Raw genomic sequence first — 6000 nt, 5'->3', positions numbered from 1 at the left:
AACACAAACTTTAGGTAAATTCGTCACCAAATACGACAAACTTTATACCCGGCTAAACACAAACTTTTAACGAACCAAAATTTGGAAATTCAACCTAACTTTCATATAATGTATTATTATTTTGATGATAATGCTTGTTATAATAGTTTGAATATTTATAATTCAAATTAAATATTTTATACGTCCTTTATACCATATTTATTTTATAAAACACCACCATTTTCATAAAAATATCAAGAAATTACAAAGGGTTGGAGATGGTTTCCGGGTTGACCATCTCGTATTTTATAAAACACCACCATTTGATAAAACATTTCCAAGATAGCAGTGTTGGAGATGGTTTCCGGGTTGACCATGTTTTCAGACTGAGGAAACCCTAACAGATTGCAGAAATGGGTTTTGGAAATCGAGGTTGTATGATTATGGATGTCGAAGTATATCTGTTGTTCTTCCTTGACATAGTTTTCCGTTGTGTATGCTTTGGAGAGAATCGATAGTGGAACATTCTCAACTTGATACAAAGCAATGGTGAGAGGGGAGTATTACAGGCACTCAATAAGAGGTAGTAGAAAGGGATCATATCTAACTGGATCGAGATCGATGATGAGGTTTTGATGTTGCTTAACGGCCAGAAGAGATGAATGAGCAGTTTGGTCTTGAACAGAAAGATTCTCAGAAGAAGCCGCCATTGATGAAGCTTGAAGAAGAAGATGAACAGTGGAGAGCTTTGTAATCGCCAGAAATCGTTGAGAGATTTTGAAAGTGGTAAAGAAATATGGAACCGTCAAAACCCTTATATACGATTTGATTTGGTGAGGAAAATCCGGAGAGAGAGTATCTCGAATATTGAACCGTCGCCTGAAAAAGCGTGATTTGACAGTTGTGATAAGTCAGAAGCGTGCGTCACGCGGCGTATTAATATCTGTCCGTTCAACTTTGAACGCGCCCGTTTGAATTCTTATCTTTTAAAACTTGCCGCGTCAGCTCATCTTCTTTCGCAGTAAAGAAAGCACGATGAATTCATACAACTGTGAACCTGAAAATTATTTGTAACCATGAACAAGAGCTTTGGAAAATCACTAGGATCTTTGTGCAAGAGTGTCAAAGAAAAAGAAATAAAACAAAGTTTATCTGTGGGATGTTGTTATGTCTAACTAGAGACATAAATCTATTGATCCCAGGCAAAGATCTCTTTCTTCATAGTCAAGAGAGACTAAGAAGTGTCTGTGTGGTTTCCTGTTGAATACGATCAAATTTTTGATGAGAAACACTGAAAGGCATCTTTTAATAAGGCTTATAAAGGTGGTTCATCCTTCAACCAAACTACGAAGTTGACATAAGTGCGAAAGTTGGAAAAGGTACTCATGTGACCAGTGTAGTCAGTTGAACGAGTAGGTTTGGAATTTATTTTAAGTGACTTGGAAAAATATTGAAATCTCAAAAAAAAAATTAAACTGGATCCATTGGAAGAAATGTCTTGGGACGAGAACACTTCATTAGGATCTCTCAAAAGAAAAGAGATTTCTTGGTACTGACCACGAATGTGGACTTTCGTTAATTCTTGGGTGAAAATACTAGAACATTTGATTGTTCACCGTCAACTCATATAAGGTATTGAATTTTGGGTTTCACTCAATTCGTGGTAGAACGAAACTAAGATCATTAACATAGATGTTTGTGTAACCATAAACCTCGGTGGTAATTACTGAGAGTCTCAAGGGTTACATGTATGGATGCGAAAGTGATGGACAAGAGAGTAGATGGTTACAGGAGAGTGAAAGTACCTCTGCAATGCGAAAGTGACCATGCAGATAACTCTTAACTCAATGTGAGAAGAGTAAGGTAGCTCATGACTAACGGGAATTCGTAGCCTGATTTGGAAGAATGGATTGGTGGTATCAACTCATTAAGGCTTCACAGTCGAGTCATTGAGGCTTAGGTCAACATGCAGCAGCATGCTTCTAGGGACACTTATCTTGGTCTATGATCTTGGAGTGAATCTATAGTAACGAGATTTATACCGGCCCCATCACACGAGTTGATAAATGTTGCGAACATCTTCGTCTATGATGTTGATGTGAATCTATAGTTTTTGGAATTTTTAATGTTTTGAAAAAAAAGAAATAAAAATAGACACAAATTAAAAATATTTTTGTGATTTTGATTTTTCTGAAAAACAATAAAATAAAACAAATAAATTATTTTTGGTTTTGGAGATTTTCTAAAAATGAAAAATAAAAATAAAAAAAAATTAAATTAATAAAATATATATATATATATATATATATATATATATATATATATATATATATATATACAAATTGAAAATAAAGATAAGCAATGATATACAAAATGTACAAAAGGATATATGAAATACCACACCACGAATGAACAGTGCCCTGCGAACTACTACGAACGTTCGCATTGATTCGCATCGATAAAATATATTGTGAATGAACAGTTGACTACGAAAGCCAGCGAATGTTCGCACCGATTCGCAGTGAAGATTTTATGAGTGCGATAGTGGATTTGGTACGGAATCAGCTCCCATCATTCCCAACCCTTGAAGGATTCTATTAAATGTTGTTTCAGGTAGGGCCTTGGTAAATATGTCAGCCAATTGATCAGCGGAATTTACGAAATGAATCTCGACATTGCCATCTTCCACATGATCCTTGATAAAGTGATACCTCAGTGCTATGTGTTTCGTCTTTGAGTGTTGCACTGGGTTGTGACAAATACGAATGGCACTTTCGGAGTCACAATAGAGAGGAAGTATTTTCATACTTAAGCCATAATCGCGAAGTTGGCTTTGAATCCAAATGACTTGAGATGTGCACGAAGCTGCAGCTATATATTCAGCCTCAGCTGTTGACAACGAAACACATGTTTGTTTCTTTGATTGCCAACTCACCAGCTTGCCATCAAAAAATTCGCATCCACCAGTTGTGCTTTTTCTATCCAAACCGCAACCGCCTAAGTCAACATCTGAAAATGCTTGTACGAAAAAACCTGAGTTCGCAGGATATCATATTCCAAGAGATGACGTTCGTTTTAGATACCGGAAGATATTCTTGACAGCCACCATATGAGTTTCGCATGGGTTGGCTTGGAACCTAGCACAATAACAAACTGAAAACATAATATTTGGTCTACTAGCTGTTAGATACATGAGTGAACCTATCATCTGACGATAAAGGGTCATATCAGCAGCTGGTTTATCCAGCGAAGGAGTCAGTTTTGTTCCGAATGCCATTGGAACCTTCGTCTTTGAGTCTCCCAACATTCCAAACTTAGCAAGTAGGGTCTTCGTGTAAGCCTCCTGATTGATGAAAATTCCTTCCAGTCCCTGTCTAATGTTTAAGCCAAGAAAAAAATTAATTGGACCCATTGTACGATCATCAAGTGGACCCATTGTACAAATTTATGTTGATGACATCATCTTCGGATCTCAAACTTAGTTTCCAATAGCTTTTGGAACTCAGCTGTTAGGCTGGGATTAGTAGATCTGAAGATGATGTCATCAACATAAATTTGTACGATCATCAAGTGGTCACCCTCTTTCTTGCGAAAGAAAGTTGGGTCAACCGAACCTTGCTTGAATTTGGACATTTTAAGAAAACGAGTTAGTGTTTCATACCAGGCTCTTGGAGCTTGCTTTAGACTGTAAACTGCTTTGTCAAGAATATAACAGTGGTTGGGATATTTTTCATTTACAAATCCAAGTGGTTGCTCCACATAAACGGTCCCTTCCAGTTCGCCATTTAAGAATGCACACTTCACATCCATTTGAAAAACGTCAAAATTTTTGTGTGCTGCATATGCTAAAAAGATGCGAACGGATTCCAACCTTGCAACGGGTGCGAAGGTCTCTTCGTAGTCAATCCCTTCTTCCTGGCAATAACCTTTGACCACAAGCCTACCTTTGTTCCTGATCACATTCCCTTCTTTATCCATTTTATTCCGAAACACCCATTTTAAACCAACAACTGATGCATCTGGGGGAGTTGGAATCAGTCTCCAACTTTGTTTCATTCGACATTGAGTTCATCTTGCATTGCTTGCACCCAGTCAGAATGATCGAGAGCAGTGTTGACGGTTTTGGGTTCAATCTTGGATACGAACGAATTAAACATACAAAATTCTACTTTGGAGAATAATGCAGTTTGCTTCGCTTTCAGTTGAGAACGGGTAAGGACACCTGCAGAGGATTCACCAATAATTTGAGCTTTTGGGTGATCTCTTGTCCATTTGGTCATAGGAGGATAATTTGGATCTAAGGATGGATTTAGCTCAGCATTAACTTCCTCGCATTCAGATTGAAAAGATTGAGCGTCCGAGTCATCATTCACTTCTTTATTCTCCCCCTCGAATGATGCGAACTCGTTGACATCAGGAATTGAATCATCACCTGTGAATGGAGGTTCATGGGTCATAGTTGTTGCGGAACAATCTCCATCAGAAGGAGGCTCAGTAGAAATGGGTGATGCAAAACCCTCCCCTGCAGAGAAGCATTCGTGGTTAGAGGTGTAGCATCCTCCCCCTGGAATTGTGTGTTAGACCCAAAATTCTCCCCCTGGAAAGTGGTGTGTGTGTGTCTCGAGGGACATTCGCAGTGAATGGCTGTTGTGGCATGTCCTTCGCAGCATCATCGATAATCTTCTTAAGTTCGTCGACTTTATTATCCGCTGCCTTAGCTTCAGATGAGATAGCTTTCTCAGGTTCATCAAAGAGTAACATGAATTCTTCATAAAGTTTGGACATAGGAATAACGGCTGGACAAGGTTTAGGAAAGATTTCCTTGATCTGACGTTCGTTCGACTGAATTCGCTTTAGATAATTGTCGTCAAACGTGACATAGTAGGTTTCTTCTATCTTCTTTGAGCGTTTGTTGAGAACCCTATATGCCTTGGATGTTAGTGAATATCCCAAGAATATACCTTCGTTAGCTTTCACATCGAACTTGTTCTGTTGTTCTTTGGAGTTGAAGATGAAACACCTGGAGCCAAAAACATGGACAAACGTAACGATAGGTTTGCGATTATTTATGATTTCATAAGGAATTATTGAGAATCTCTTATTTAGGATGGATCGATTTTGAGTAAAGCAAGCGGTAGCTATCGCATCAGCCCAGAAGTAGAGTGGCAGACATGCGAACATTAGCATGGTTTGTGCAGCTTCACATAAGGAACGTTTCGTCTTTCAACTACGCCATTCTGTTATGGAGTGTAGGGAGAAGATAAGTTGTGTGTGACTCCCTTTTCAGCAAGAAATTCTTCAAACGCTTGGTTTTTGAATTCTAGCCCGTTGTCGCTGCGAACGTTGCGAACCAGCTTTCGCAGTTGAAGTTCGATTTGCTTGATAAAGTCCTTGAGCTTTGGCGTTGCTTCAGATTTCTGTATAAGAAAAAACACCCAAGTGAAACGGGAAAAATCATCGACAATTACTATAATATATTTACTACCACCAATGCTTTCAATAGTTGAAGGTCCACAAAGGTCGATGTGCAGAAGTTCCAAAGGTTCGATGACCTTCGTGTTTACGATAGTTCGATGACTCTTTCTGCTTTGCTTTCCCGTCTCATAGGCTGCACACAAATGATCCTTGTCGAATTTCAATAGATGAAGTCCTCGCACATGATCACCAAGAACGAGCCTGTTGATGTCTTTGAAGTTCAAGTGCGAAAGACGCCTATGCCATAACCAGCTTTCGTCTGAGTGAGTTTTTGTAAGCAGGAAAATGGCAGGCTTTCCTCGTATCGAGTTTAGATTCAGTGGATACATTTCACCCTTTCGTTGTGATTTCAGAAGAACAGTCTTGGGTTTCTTTTCAATGATTTCTGATCCTTCGTCATCAAATGACACTTTCAATCTGGTTCCTACAACCACCTGTGAGACACTAATTAGGTTATGCTGCAAGTCTTCAACATAAGCCACTTTACGAATAGAGAATTCCCCATTCGTTATCATGCCATAGCCTTTTATTCTGCCAAAAGAATTA

Source organism: Lactuca virosa, chromosome 6, assembly GCF_052849685.1.
Source record: "Lactuca virosa cultivar CGN04683 chromosome 6, Lactuca_virosa_CGN04683_v6, whole genome shotgun sequence".
NCBI classification, from domain to species: Eukaryota; Viridiplantae; Streptophyta; class Magnoliopsida; order Asterales; family Asteraceae; genus Lactuca; species Lactuca virosa.
The sequence above is the reverse complement of the archived record's forward strand: the minus strand, read 5'-3'. Positions refer to the sequence as shown.